The sequence below is a fragment of the Lethenteron reissneri genome, chromosome 69, assembly GCF_015708825.2.
Source record: "Lethenteron reissneri isolate LAM-NWPU_2019-01 chromosome 69, ASM1570882v1, whole genome shotgun sequence".
In the NCBI taxonomy this organism is placed as follows: domain Eukaryota; kingdom Metazoa; phylum Chordata; class Hyperoartia; order Petromyzontiformes; family Petromyzontidae; genus Lethenteron; species Lethenteron reissneri.
The window spans coordinates 5,783,070-5,797,861 of record NC_083847.1 but is presented as its reverse complement, the minus strand read 5'-3'; the positions used below and the strand labels follow the sequence as shown (position 1 = coordinate 5,797,861).

General features: G+C 51.1%; 1 long non-coding RNA gene across 1 annotated transcript; it reads right to left on the bottom strand.

Annotated features, from left to right (window-relative positions):
* Window positions 1–2,811: 2,811 nt before the first annotated feature.
* On the bottom strand, window positions 2,812–8,863 carry LOC133360592 (uncharacterized). The gene is made up of 3 exons (XR_009757272.1): window positions 8,658–8,863; window positions 6,556–6,732; window positions 2,812–5,541 (listed from the first exon to the last, which is right to left on the bottom strand). It is a non-coding gene; the product is annotated as an uncharacterized LOC133360592 (long non-coding RNA).
* Window positions 8,864–14,792: the final 5,929 nt, after the last annotated feature.

Genomic DNA, 14,792 nt, shown 5'->3' with positions numbered 1-14,792 from the left:
CGATCCGCGAATGAATATAGTTGCCATTGATTATATGTTAGTGAATCTGCTCAATGATTTGGCCGCGGAATTTTACGCAAGATCAGTAAGGGTTTTAAGTTGAAATAAAAGCGGACATCACAATATACTTGCACGCGGGCAATGATGAAATCGGACATCTTAAAACACTTTAGTAAAGGCCATAGCGAATGAACATAGCAGTATTGTCTAGTGTTAGGACAGACTTACATTAACATCTCATTAAAACGCCATTACTTTTTCTCTATAAACCGCCGGTTTTTAAGTTGAAATAAAAGCGGACATTTCCAAGATGGCGGCCCCGAGGAGACGAGGCGGAATCGATCATTTGGGTTAGAATCGATGTTCCTGTGGATCGCAATTCGCGATCCATCACGCTTCAACCACGCCCTCCCCGTGACGTCATAGTACCGTAGATGGGCAAAGACACGGCCACTACCAAGCCTCCGCCTTTATTTCACGTCCGCCTTCAGCCACGGCGTTAACCGTTCGATGTTAATGTGCCATTGTAATGAGGGACCACTGGGTGGTGTTATCTTGTTTTTGCTGCTTTGTCCAAGCTCGAAAAATCGGACTTAAATCATTAATTAATTTAACCTTATGGCGGGACCCCGGGGTTCCAAATAAACGGAAGTCTAAAATCGTTATTAGTTTCGATTTAAAGCTTTCGTGATTGCAGGGATTCATCTTCTTGGTTCTTTCAGTAAAGTCACGTAGAAGGGAAATAATCAAATAATAAAAATAAAACATAATAAAATAATTCTCACGACGTTTCGGCCACAACGCAAGCAGCCGTCCTCAGGTGAAGAACAGGTCTGTCGGAAAAACACCTGAGGACGGCTGCTTGCGTTGTGGCCGAAACGTCGTGAGAATTATTTTATTATGTTTTATTTGTATTATTTCCCTTCTACATGACTTTACCGAAAGAACCAAGAAGATCGTTATTAGTTAATTAATTTTGGCGACTCCATCCCACAGCGCACATGAACGCCGCGACCCACCAGAAATCAATCCTCTCGTTCTTCACCAAGCACCCGTCGTTGCAAAAAATTGCCGTAGTCACAAACAAATCTTTGATTAGCGTATCGTGTAGAGCTCGTCGAGAGGAATAGATTTCCGTGTTGTTCGCCTTCAACGAACATAAAATTATGTCGCAACGCAGTTTATGCGAGAGCCGGGGGCTTATGGGACCCCGGGGTCCCGCCATAAGGTTCAATTGACGACGGGTTTTTTTTTCTTTCGTGACTTGCTTACCGTTTCCTCTATTCTTGCACTCATGTTGTTCTTATGCCTTGTGTTTTGCTGTTGTAACTCGCCGACCCGCCCATACCGGGCATCTGTGAAAAATTGCTTCAAATCTCATCGGATTCTTGCAGTCAAAAACACGTCCCTTCGGAGTGGGCAGGTAGGAACTTGGTTGGACAGCGCATTCGCGCACGACAGAAAGCTCGCGGTCACGTGACGCACTTCAACCAATCTCGGAGCGTGCATGTTTGGGAGGGGCTATGCACGACAGACACATAATCCCTGGTGGGCAGTGTGGAACTGTTGTTCCAACCTGTATAAAGATTCTGAACTACCTGGCCAAAGAGCCGCAAGGGGGCAGACAAAGAACCCTAAGTGGGCAGCCAAAGGGCCCCTAGGGGGCAGCCAAAAAGCCGCTGAATGTGGCTCCGGAACCGCACGATGCCGACGTCTGATCTAACCCAACAGCAGCTTTCACGTGTCGACTGAGTCTCAAATGAGCACCTACGAAGGCCGCTACGGCACTGCACCTATGGGGGGGGGGGGTGTCGCCAACAGCGTGCCCGGCCGCCTTTGTCTCCCCAGTGCTGATGTTTTTTTTGTTACCGCAACAGGGATTTATTTTAAACTGTTGTCAACCTAGGAGAGGGGCCCCAGGAGTGGTTCAGATAATCGCTGTGAGTGGTGGTGGTGGTGGTGGCGGCCGTGAGCGGGATTCAAACTCGGGTCTCTTTAGGGTTCGTAGCGCAGCGCGGCTCTAACCGCTGCGCTTCCGCTCCCCATAATGTACGTTATACTTCTTTCGCGTTGTACGGGCTATTTGGAGGTACGGGAAAGGATTCAAACTAAACACAACAACAAGCAGCTCTAAAGAAACGGATTCGTCAATCTAGATTATGATTTCAAAGTGCATCGTAGCTCCCAGTGGCTTCCTAATATCGGAAGGAAGAGCGTTCCAGACGGCTGCAGAAGCGCATCTGAAAGCGCCGCACGATGATGCAGTGACCACCGTCTTTGTTCGACGGCCAGCCAAAAGTGTAGTGTATAGTGCGGTGTAAAGCGGTGTATAGTGTAGGGTATAGTAGTGTATCGTGTAGTGTATAGTGCGGTGTAAAGCAGTGTATAATGTAGGGTATAGTAGTGTATCGTGTAGTGTATAGTGTACAGTGTAGTGTACGGTGTAGTGTATAGTGCGGTGTAAAGCGGTGTATAGTGTAGGGTATAGTAGTGTATCGTGAAGTGTATAGTAGTGTACAGTGTAGTGTATAGTGTGGTGCATTGTATTGTGTAAAGTGTAGTGTATAGTGTAGTGTATAGTGTAGTGTATTGTATAGTGTAGTGTATAGTGTAATGTATACAGCATCTGAAAGCGCGTGGTTGAACCAAAAGCCGCGGCTGCTGCTGCGAGGATGATGAGCGGAGTTAGCGAGACGATGGTTTATCCTACACAGCAGCGATGGACAGGGGCGTGCACGTGGGACACAGCACTCCATGTGCAGCATCGAATGCTTCATTTGCGTTGAACGGCAAAAACAACGACGACACAACTTCCAATCGAAGTCTTTATTTCTGTTAAAGAGCACACGGTGAGCGATGGCGTAACGAAAGTGTACGTAACATACATATGATTTATTTTATTTATATCCCCGTGACTTTACCGAAAGAACCAAAGAGTATACAGTATATAAACCATTTCAAAAGGAGAAAAGTGCAAATTAATGTTAAATAATATCACAGTGTGTATCCTGATTATGCATTGTCTTCGGTCGTGACTGGGGCACAAGTCCATCGATAGGACCATTAAAATAGTTCCATATATACGGTGGGGGTGGGGGGGGTAATCCGAACATGAGTATATGCAAAAATAAAGTTGATTATTTATAATTTATATTGTTGTTATGAGATACGGGTGTAGATTTGATACGCGTGTACGCCGTTAGACTCGTTTTACGCTTTAGTTTGTTGTGAATGTTGAGTGTGTTATTTTTCATTTGTCTGGTCCAGGAGGTAATACCCCCATTTCGGATGTGATGACGAGTCGACAACGATGGAGAAATAACAAAAGGTTGTATTTAACCTTTCTGGCCATAATAACACAGGAGTTGTGTTAAGATGTTCAAACACCGAATAGATTCTGCCTTTTGCAAGGCATCATCAAGTCTGCAATAACCACACATTTGCGGGAAAAACATGCAAACACACATGCTCCGATAATGAGAAGAGGTTTTCCCATTTGTTCTGGCAACAAAACAGCTGTGTTGAGTTGTTAAAACACCAAACTTAAACCTTTCTCAAGGAATCGTGTCTGCATTAACGACAATACTTGTGGTCAGAATGGAAACAAAAAACACATTGATCGTATGATGCATTGTCCTTGAAACCGATTGGCCTATACCAGAGACAGCAGACATCTTTATGGCCTAGTCTCACTAGCAGTGTCAGTCGACCATCGATAGTCACGACGAGTCCTCCGGTTCACTCCATCTCGATTTTGTTTCTTGATCTCAGGGCAGTGGGGTTTACTGCTGTTGCTGCTGCTGCTGGTCAGCGGTTAAAGTCGTACAGCTACCAAACCGAGGGACCTTGAAGGACTTGCACACACCGCATTGCATTGTTGTTGATATTGTTGATGATGATGCCGTGCCACATCAATCAATGCCGACAAGTGGTAACAATGCCCGCTAGGTAGCCGCCTGGGCGAAAAATCGAACCCTGCCGAGAGACTCATAGATAGGAGTCGCCAATGCGCCTCTCTTATACGCAGCGATTAAGAGGTTGTGTATATATATATTATTAAGTAATATATTAATATTATGTTATCTCATTGTACTATAGAATTGTGTGTGGTTTTAGTTTTGAGTATCGATGTGATGATGATGGCGCTTTGTGTGGTAGATTTGTGTTGTTGTTTTTTTATGCCTTGCCCAATCTCGATAAATCGGACTTATATATAATTGAGTTATTGATATTTACTGACTCGCTTACCGTGTTATCTATGTTGCACTCCTATCGCGGCGTGCTCCCTCACATGTGTTGTGTTTGTTGTGTTTTTTGGAACTCGATGGCCTCTGTGCCCCATACTGGGGCATCTGTGGACAAATCAAGAGCTTCCTAGCTCATCGGATTCCTCCTAACTCCTGCATTTTAAAATCAACATTCTGAGATTTGTACCAGACGGCCGCCACGGAGAGTGTGAATAAAAAATCAACGTTGATACTCTTTGGTTCTTTCGGTAAAGTCACGTAGTTATACATAAAATATACTACGTGACTTTACCGAAAGAACCAAAGAGTATGGATTCCTGCAGTCACGAAAGCTTCAAATCAAGATCAACGTTGACTTCAACCCGCTGGGTCCGAACGGTCTCATGCATACCTCGTACGCGGTGTTAAGAGTTTCGCAGTGACATCCGCAGCCACTAGGGGCCGCTACAGCCACACCAGTAACAATGGAATCTATTGTTATAGTTCCCACGTGATGGTGATGATGATGATAAGCCGCCAACTCAGTTGAGCTGCTATCGTTTGTGATGGCCAGAAGCGACAGAGCGGCTCAGTGGGGCCTTAGCTGGTAAAAAAAATAGTTTATAGATGAATGGTCAGGGAGTGAGTTCAACAGGTAACTGGATAGTCAAGTAGTCGGGTAACTCAATAGCTACGTACCAGAGTAACTAGTTAGTAAGGTAGTTGGGTAACTGTGTAACGAAACAACCAGGTAACAAGATGACCAATTAATATGATAGCCGGGTAAACAGGTCAACAAAATAGCCAGGTAACCACATAACGAGATAATCCAGTAATCAGTGAACCAGCCAAACGTGTGAATGGCTAGGATAGGTGACCAGAAATCCATGTTCTTACGCAGAAGACCAGGTTAATGCGCAGTTTACCAATCATCAGGCTAGGGTGACTGTGCAGGCGCATACGAGGGGGGGGGGGGTGACCAGCACCACGCCCCGCTGCCTTTTGTCTCCCCACTGGCGTTGTTTACTACACACCAATCCACCAGGTACTCATTTGAGGCTGAGTCGACCTAGGCGGGGTACGGCTGTAGGTACCGCGACTGATGCGCGGTCAGGTGATGACGACGACGACGGGTAGGTGGGCAGGTGAGTAGGTAGGTAGGCAGGTGGGCAGTTGAGTTGGTGGGCAGGTCACGTGTCGCACGTGGGTCACGTATCGCACGTGGGTCACGTGGGTCTCGTGTCGCACGTGGGTCACGTGGGTCACGGCCCTCGCCGTGGTGACGATGAGACGGCCAGAGACAGAGAGGGAGAGGCTGCGAAGAGAACGGGAGTTCACGTTACTAACGCGCGTGTGTGTGTACGTGTGTGTGTACGTCTGTGTGTGTACGTGTTTGTGTACGTGTGTGTGTGTAAGTGTGTGTACGTGTGTGTGTGTAAGTGTGTGTGTGTACGTGTGTGTGTACGTGTGTGTGTGTGTACGTGTGTGTGTGTGTACGTGTGTGTGTACGTGTGTGTGTATGTGTGTACTGTGTACGTGTGTGTGTACGTGTGTGTGTGTACGTGTGTGTGTGTGTACTGTGTGTGTACGTGTGTGTGTGTGTACTGTGTGTATACGTGTGTGTGTGTACGTGTGTGTGTGTGTACGTGTGTGTGTACGTGTGTGTACGGGAGCGGTAGTGTAGCGTTGAGCGCTACAAACCCGGCGACCCAAGTTCGATTCCCGCTCACGGCCAACACCGGTGACGATTATCTGAACCGGTCCTGGGCCTCCCCTAGATCGACTCAGCCTCAAATGAGTACCTGGTGCGATGTGTAAACTCATCGCCACAAGGAAGGCAAAGGCGGCTGGGCGTGGTACTGGCCACCCACCCCCTCGTGTGCCGTGCCGGCCTTCATAGGTGCTCGCTAACAGCACTTGCCCCGACAGTCTGTTACAGGCTATACGGGGGATCGTTGTCTCTGTGTGTAGCCTGTAACAGAGAGTTGGGGCAAGTGCAAAGACAAAGATGCCCCGTATAGCCTGCAACAGGCAGTTGGGGCAAGTGCAAAGACAAAGATGCCCCGTATAGCCTGCAACAGACAGTTGGGGCAAGTGCAAAGACAAAGATCCCCCGTATAGCCTGTAACAGGCAATTGGGGCAAGTGCAAAGACAAAGATGCCCCGTATAGCCAGCAACAGGCAGTTGGGGCAAGTGCAAAGACAAAGATGCCCCGTATAGCCTGCAACATGCAGTTGGGGCAAGTGCAAAAACAAAGATGCCCCGTATAGCCTCAGACGGAAAGTTGGGGCAAGTGCTCCCGCACAGACACCAGACACGCGTGCTCACCCGTGGAGGGGTTGACGGCTCATCAAGCGATGGGGACTTTGTACGCCACTGCAGGGCGCCGCCTCCTGAGGTAGTGGCCCCGCATGAGGCCTCCTGTTCGGGGGTCGCCACCGTCTGGCCTGGGTCCGTGGGGCCGGCGGACCAGGCGGCCTTGCATGGGCCTGGGCTTAGGGGCAGCTGTGGAGAGGGACGAGGGGGGGAGGGGTGGTGGGGTGGAGAGATATTCGCGGGGTGACGCCACATGATTTTTTTCTGTTGCGTGTAGTCACTTTAAGATGATTCTTGTTCATGTTTTTGTTTTGTTGCGGTTGCACCCGAGTCAAGAGCCGCATGGCTCACAGGGTTATACCTGCTAATACATGAAATGAAACTGAAACGGTGGTTCAGGAGATATTCGCTACCTCGCCCTGGCCTGGCTCTGCCCGGCCCTTCCCACACTCATCCGCGGTGCCCACCGCCACCTGTTATGTGATGTGATGGATGGGGGCACGTGTGTATGTTGGACTTTAGCATCGTGGTATAGTGTATAGTAGTGTAGTGTATAGTGTAGCGCATAGTAGTGTCGTGTATAGTGGAGTGTATAGTAGTGTAGTGTATACTAGTGTAGTGTATAGTGTAGTGCATAGCGTAGTGCATAGTTGTGTAGTGTATAGTAGTGTCGTGTATAGTGTAGTGTATAGTGTAGTGCATAGTAGTGTAGTGTATAGTGGTGTAGTGTATAGCAGTGTATAGTGCAGTGTATAGCAGTGTCGTGTATAGTGGTGTAGTGTATAGCAGTGTATAGTAGTGTCGTGTATAGTGTAGTGTATACTGTAGTACATAGTAGTGTAGTGTATATTGTAGTGTATAGTAGTGTAGTATGTGCCTGGATGTTGAACTTCTCTCGACCCATACGTAACCAACCGCACTAATCGGAGGTGCAGGTGAAGGGCAAAAAACTAAACACAACAACAACAAGAAGCAGCTCTAAATTAATGCGTTTTCAATCTAGATTCAAAAGTGGCTTCCTCATATATGTACAGAGACAGTGGTTCTTCAAAACCTGGGGTGCATCACGCACGCCCTGGGGGTGAGAGACACGGACAGCTTTGTAAATCGTCGACAGCACAAATTAAGCACGGGGCGACGTCGCTAACAACCCTCCGTTGTCTTATCAACCCCCTCCACGCGTTTGTTCGCATTGCTTCGTGAACACTGCAGTCAAGGCTAAGAACCACTGCTCCAGAGGATTTATACACGCGGAGGACCGCAGATCTCGGGCAACTGCGAGCAGCGCCGACCCGTCGTCACAGCTCCGCCAGGCTGCTTCGGACTGTCCCTTCCCCACTCATCTGCGGTTCGTCCGGTTTCCCTTCCCCCCCCCCTCCACGTTTAGAGACGCGCATTTAGATTGATGTGGGATTCCGAGGATTATTTCGCTGCTGTCAATGTTCACGTGATGACGATTACGACGGTAATGAGTCTCTTCGTTGAGCTGCTATCAATTGTGCAGACACAGTGGCTGTGAGATTTTGACTACCTTGCCTGGTGTACAGGAGGTCGTGGGTTCGATCTCGACCCTGACGCCTGCTGCTGTAGATTTGGAGTTTGCGTCTCTCTCTCTCTGTCATCATCATCACGGTGGCTAGGAGATGTTGACTACCTCGCCTGGTGTACAGGAGGTCGTGGGTTCGATCTCGACACTGACGATGCCTGCTGCTGTAGATTTGGAGTTTGCGTCTCTCTCTCTGTCATCATCATCACGGTGGCTAGGAGATGTTGACTACCTCGCCTGGTGTACAGCAGGTCGTGGGTTCGATCTCGACACTGACGATGCCTGCTGCTGTAGATTTGGAGTTTGCGTCTCTCTTTCTCTATCATCATCATCATCACAGTGGCTGTGAGATGTTGACTACCTCGCCTGGTGTACAGGAGGGTCGTGGGTTCGATCTCGACCCTGGCGCTTGCTGCTGTAGATTTGGAGTTTGCGTCCCTGTCTCTCTCTGCCATCATCATCACAGTGGCTAGGATATGTTAACTTCCTCTGGTAACAATGAATACATTTTTAAAAAAGATAATAGTCTTGTTTTAGTTTACGGAGCACCCCCCGTGTGTGCACTTACCACACGTCTCGTGGAACAGAGCCAGGCACAGCACGGCGAGCAGGAGGGTCGCCTTGACGTTCATCGTCGTCTTGGGAAGGAGAAGTCTCGGCTGGAGAGAGAGGAGCAGAGAGCGCAGGGCTAGAGAGAGATGGAGCGAGAGAGACGGAGCGAGAGAGATGGAGAGAGAGAGAGAGAGTGCAGAGATCGAGAGAGACTTTTGAGGGAGTGACTTGAGCTACAAGTGGGGTTCTGGTGGGAGATTTCCCCTCGTTTTATAGCCCTCGCCGTGACATCCTCTGCCCCCCCTCCCCCTCCACCCATCCCGGTCGAGTCTCAACAGCGGCACGAGAGGAGGTGGAGGAGGAGGAGGGGGAGGAGGAGGCATCTCGTTTGGTTTCCCAGCACACCCGGGGTCTCAACAGAAAGTCCCCTCCCGTGTGTATCTGCGGCTTCCTTCCCAGGAAAAAGGAAGAAAAATGAAATTCTCGTGAAAGCGGCGACTTTTGGGTGTGGGGGTGGCAAGGAGGGAGGGGAGGGGGAGAAGAGGGGGGGAGTGGTGGCGCAGCGGTTAGCGCAGCGCTGCGCAAACCCGTCAGAGACCCGAGTTCGATTCCTGATCGCGGCCACCGGCACCAATGAATGACGATTGTATCGGAACCGGTCCTGGGCCTCTCCCCTAGGTCGACTCAGCCTTGGATAAAAAAAAGTGCCTGGTGCGGTGTGTAGTAAACGTCGCCACTGGGGGAGACAAAGGCGGACGGGGCGTGGTGCTGGCCACCCACTCCCTCGTGTGCCACAGCGCCGGTAGCCTTCATAGGCGCTGCTACTCGCTAACAGCACTTGTCCCAACAGTCTACTAGAGGCTACATCGGGGATCTTTGTCTTTGTGTGTTCATAGGCACTGCTGCTACTCGCAAACAGCACTTGCCACTGCAGTCTACTAGAGGCTACACGGGGGACCTTTGTCTTTGTGTGTTCATAGGCGCTGCTGTGGTGCTACTCGCTAACAGCACTTGCCCCAACAGTCTGTTACAGGCTACACGGGGGATCTTTGTCTTTGTGTGTTCACAGGCGCTGCTACTCGCTAACAGCACTTGCCCCTGCAGTCTACTAGAGGCTACACGGGGGATCTTTGTCTTTGTGTGTTCATAGGCGTTGCTGCTGATGCTACTCGCTAACAGCACTTGCCCCAACAGTCTGTTACAGGCTACACGGGGGACCTTTGTATTTGTGTGTTAGTAGGCGCTGCTGATGCTACTCGCTAACAGCACTTGCCCCAACAGTCTGTTACAGGCTACACGGGGGATCTTTGTCTTTGTGTGTTCACAGGCGCTGCTACTCGCTAACAGCACTTGCCCCAACAGTCTCTCGCAGGCTACACAGGGGATCTTTGTCTTTGGGGGAAAACAGCAGCACCTCAGGCAGACGACGGCGGAGGCTGCGTTGCTCGAGGTCACAGAGCCCTCGTGCCCAGCTTCTGTTTGGCTGCGTAGCTCAAGGGCGCCGCGGTGGCTAGGAGATGTTGACTACCTCGCCTGGTGTGCAGGAGGTCGTGGGTTCGATCCCCACCCTGACGATGCCTGCTGCTGTATATTTGGAGTCTGCGTCTCTCTCTCATCATCGTCACCACGGTGGCTAGGAGATGTTAACTACCTCGACTGGTCTACAGGAGGTCGTGGGTTCGATCCCGACCCTGACGATGCCTGCTGCTGTATATTTGGAGTCTGCGTGTCTCTCTCATCATCATCATCACAGTGGCTAGGAGATGTTAACTACCTCGCCTGATCGACAGGAGGTCGTGGGTTCGATCCCGACCCTGACGATGCCTGCTGCTGTAGATTTGGAGTTTGCGTCTCTCTCTCATCATCGTCATCACGGTGGCTAGGAGATGTTGACTAACTCGCCTGGTCTACAGCAGGTCATGGGTTCGATCCCGACCCTGACGATGCCTGCTGCTGCTGTTTATTTGGAGTCTGCGTCTCTCTCATCATCATCACGGTGGCTAGGAGATGTTAACTACCTCGCCTGGTCGACAGGAGGTCGTGGGTTCGATCCCGACCCTGACGATGCCTGCTGCTGTAGATTTACACACGATGATGATGATGAGCTCCGGCTCGCTTATCGGCACTTTCCCCAACAGCGCCGGCTCACTTACCGGCACTTGCCCCAACATCCCCATTGAAGGCTTCCCCCAGGGGGGAGGGGGGGGGGCTTTGTCTTTGTGATGATGGATTGGGGGGGGAGAGTTGCCAGAGGAAGTGCCGCGAAACGCGAGCGTTTCTGCTAAACGTCGTTGAAGGTTCACTTGTTGATACGAACGCGGTTTCAGAGTGAGCGCGGCTCGCTTCCCGCTCGGGGCGTAGCCAGAAGCGCCGGCGTTTGGCACGCTCGGCCACGCAGATGTCTGTTTGTCTGCCACATTTTTGGTGTTTCTCGGTACAAGCAGCTTACACCGCGTGCCGGGGAATAGCGACGGTCCGCGCGCTGTGTGCGTGTGAGCGAGTGCCTGGTGCGGTGTATCGTCGTACAGGATGCCCCCTTTATTTGCAATGAGACTGTCTGAGTGAGTGGAGTTTGGATGATCGCCCCCTGTTCTACAGAGAGAGTGAGTGGAGTTTGTATGATCTCCCTCCGTTCTACAGAGTGAGAGTGAGTGGAGTTTGTATGATCTCCTCCTGCCCTACAGAGTGAGAGTGAGTGGAGTTTGTATGATCTCCCTCTGTTCTACAGAGTGAGAGTGAGTGGAGTTTGTATGATCTCCCTCTGTTCTACAGAGTGAGAGTGAGTGGAGTTTGTATGATCTCCCCCTATTCTGCATGGTGTTTCCTCTGGGTTCCCCGGTGTCCTCCCCCAGCTAAAACAAACCCAACACACAGTGTAGCCGGTGTCGGCCAAAAACAGCATCCCATTGTTGATCAAAAACCCCCCTGCGAATCACTCAACTGCAGCAGCAGCAACATCGGCAGGATAAGAGGCCGGAGCCACTATGGGTTTCCCTGGGTAAACAGGAAGATGCACAAACACGAAGACACACACACAGACACACATCACACCAGGTACTCATTTGAGGCTGATTTGACCTAGGGGAGGCTCAGGACCGGTTCAGATAATCGTAAGCGGTGTTGGCCGTGAGCGGGAATCGCACTCGGGTCGCCAAGTTCGTAGCGCTAACCGCTACACTACCGCTCCCCACAACACAGACACACACACAGACAAACACACAACAACAACCGCCATTCACCACTAAGTGGCGGTGACGTCACCACGGCGCTTGTGCCAGGCTAGGTGCACCTTGAGGTGACGCGAAGTGTCGAAGGCTCGCTGGTCACGGAACAGACCCAGCAGGTGCCACGGGTCGACTCACTGAGATGAGTGGCCGATGCACCACCACCTGTGCCCCCCCCCTACTGTGCCAACTCGCTGTGCTTTACACATACATACACACAGACAGACACACAGACAGACAGACACACAGACAGACAGACACAACAAAGATCCCCCGTATAGCCTTAACAGACCGTTGGGGCAAGTGCTGTTAGCGAGCACCTATGAAGGCCGGCACGGCACACGAGGGGATGGGTGGCCAGCACCACGTCCGAACGCTTTTGCCTCCCAAGTGGCGATGTTTACTACACACCGCACCAGGTACTCATTTCAGACTGAGTAGACCTAGGGGAGGCCCAGGACCTGTTCAGATAATCGTCACCGGTGTTGGCCGTGAGCGGGAATCGAACACGGGTCGCTAGGTTCGTAGCGCAGCGCGCTAACCACTACACAAAGACAAAGATCCCCGTATAGCCTTAACAGACTGTAGGGGCAAGTGCTGTTAGCGAGCACCTATGAAGGCCGGCACGGCACACGAGGGGGTGGGTGGCCAGCACCACGCCCGGCCGCCTTTGTCTCCCAAGTGGCGATGTTTACTACACACCGCTACACCAGGTACTCATTTCAGGCTGAGTCGACCTAGGGGAGGCCCAGGACCTGTTCAGATAATCGTCACTGGTGTTGGCCGTGAGCGGGAATCGAACCCGGGTCGCCAGGTCTGTAGCGCAGCGCGCTAACCACTACACACACACATAGACACACACATAGTCACACATACACACACCCAGACACGCACACAACTGGCTAATCATTTATTTGCAGAGATTCAGTTTCTAAATCCGTCACTTCCCCATCACATCTAAAGACTCTCTCTCTCCACACCCACGCGCTCTCCACACCCACGCTGTCCCCACGCTGTCCCACCCCCACGGGAATCCCCTCCAACCCGCCTCCTCTCCGTTACCAAGAATTGGCCAAATCTCTCGCCCGCTGGCAGCTTAACACCAAAGAAAAAAGATCCCCCACGTATAGCCTCGACAGACCATTGGGGCAAGTGAAGCGCCACGGTGGCTAGGAGATGTTGACGACCTCGCCTGGTGTGCAGGAGGTCGTGGGTTCGATCTCGACCATGACGATGCCTCCCGCTGTAGATTTGGAGTTTGCGTCTCTATCTCATCATCATCATCATCACGGGGGCTAGGAGATGTTAACTACCTCGCCTGTAAGCAGGAGGTCATGGGTTCGATCTCGACCCTGACGATGCCTGCTGCTGCACACCAGGCGAGGTAGTTAACACCACCGCCGCTGCTGCCGATGATGATGACTGCGGTGATGCAACCCATGTCGTTTTCGTGACTTCTTCTCAACGCTGACGAAATCCTGGACGCGAGAGATTCCCACGCTGGGATGGGTGTGGAGTGGGGAAGGGAGCGGTGGTGTAGTGGTTAGCGCACTGTGTGTGTGGGGAGCGGTGGTGCAGTGGTTAGCGCTCTGTGTGTGTGTGGGGGGAGTGGTGGTGCAGTGGTTAGCGCACTGTGTGTGTGTGTGGGGAGCGGTGGTGTAGTGGTTAGCGCTACGAACCCGGCGACCCGAGTTCGATTCCCGCTCACGGCCAACACCGCCGGTGACGATTATCTGAACCGGTCCTGGGCCTCCCCTAGGTCGACTCAGCCCCAAATGAGTACCTCGTGTAGCGGTGTGTAGTAAACATCGCCACTTGGGAGACAAAGGCGGCCGGGCGTGGACCGCGTGGTGCTGGCCACCCACCCCTGGTGTGCCGTCAGGCCTTCATAGGTGCCCGCTAACAGCACTTGCCCCTACAGTCTCTTACAGGCTACACGGGGGACCTTTATCTTTGTGTGTTCACAGGCGCTGCTGCTACTCGCTAACAGCACTTGCCCCAACAATTTGCGAGAGGCTACACGGGGGACCTTTGACTTTGTGTGTTCATAGGCGCTGCTGCTACTCGCTAATAGCACTTGCCCCTACAGTCTCTTACAGGCTACACGGGGGACCTTTGTCTTTGTGTGTTCACAGGCGCTGCTGCTACTCGCTAACAGCACTTGCCCCAACAGTCTGCTAGAGGCTACACGGGGGACCTTTGTGTTTGGCGGTGGCGTCTTTCTCGGTATTGTGGCTATCCGTGATCATATTCGCACTTATTTAACCTGTTCCAGGCTATTGGGGGAGGTGGTGGGGATTTTTCATCTTCACATCGAGGCAGAAGAGGAAGTTGACCACTCGTGTTGTTGTTCTCGGAAGGGGACAATGCACCCAAGGGGGGTGGGGGGGGGCCGCCACTACCTATTCCGATAGCTACGGATGTGTTTGTGCAACGTCCATAAATGACGTCACGCACCTCAGAAACGTGAATACAGCGCCACATTAAATAAGCACTACATTAAAATCGCGTGACGTCATTTATGGACGGCCCCTAAGAAGTTAAAACCACCAAACTGAAACCTTTTGCAAGGAATCAATGTCACTGCATTCACCACATATACTTGTTGTGAACATGCAAACAAAAAAAACCACCACGCTCTGGTAGTAAATTAACCCTATGGTTCTCGCATAAACATTATAATGTAAAACAAAAACTTTACTGTTTTTCACCAATGGGTTTTAAGGACGGTGGCAAGTGTTGTCTTGTTAAACTTTGCCTTTAAAACTGAAAACTGCTTAAGGGCCGTCCATAAATGACGTCACGCACCTGGGGGGGTGGGGGGGGTTAGACATTTGTGAAGATGTGTGACGAGAGATGGGGGGGGGGGGGGTTGAGAAATGTGACGTCGCATCAAAATGCGCAACTTTAAATAAATATAGACAACA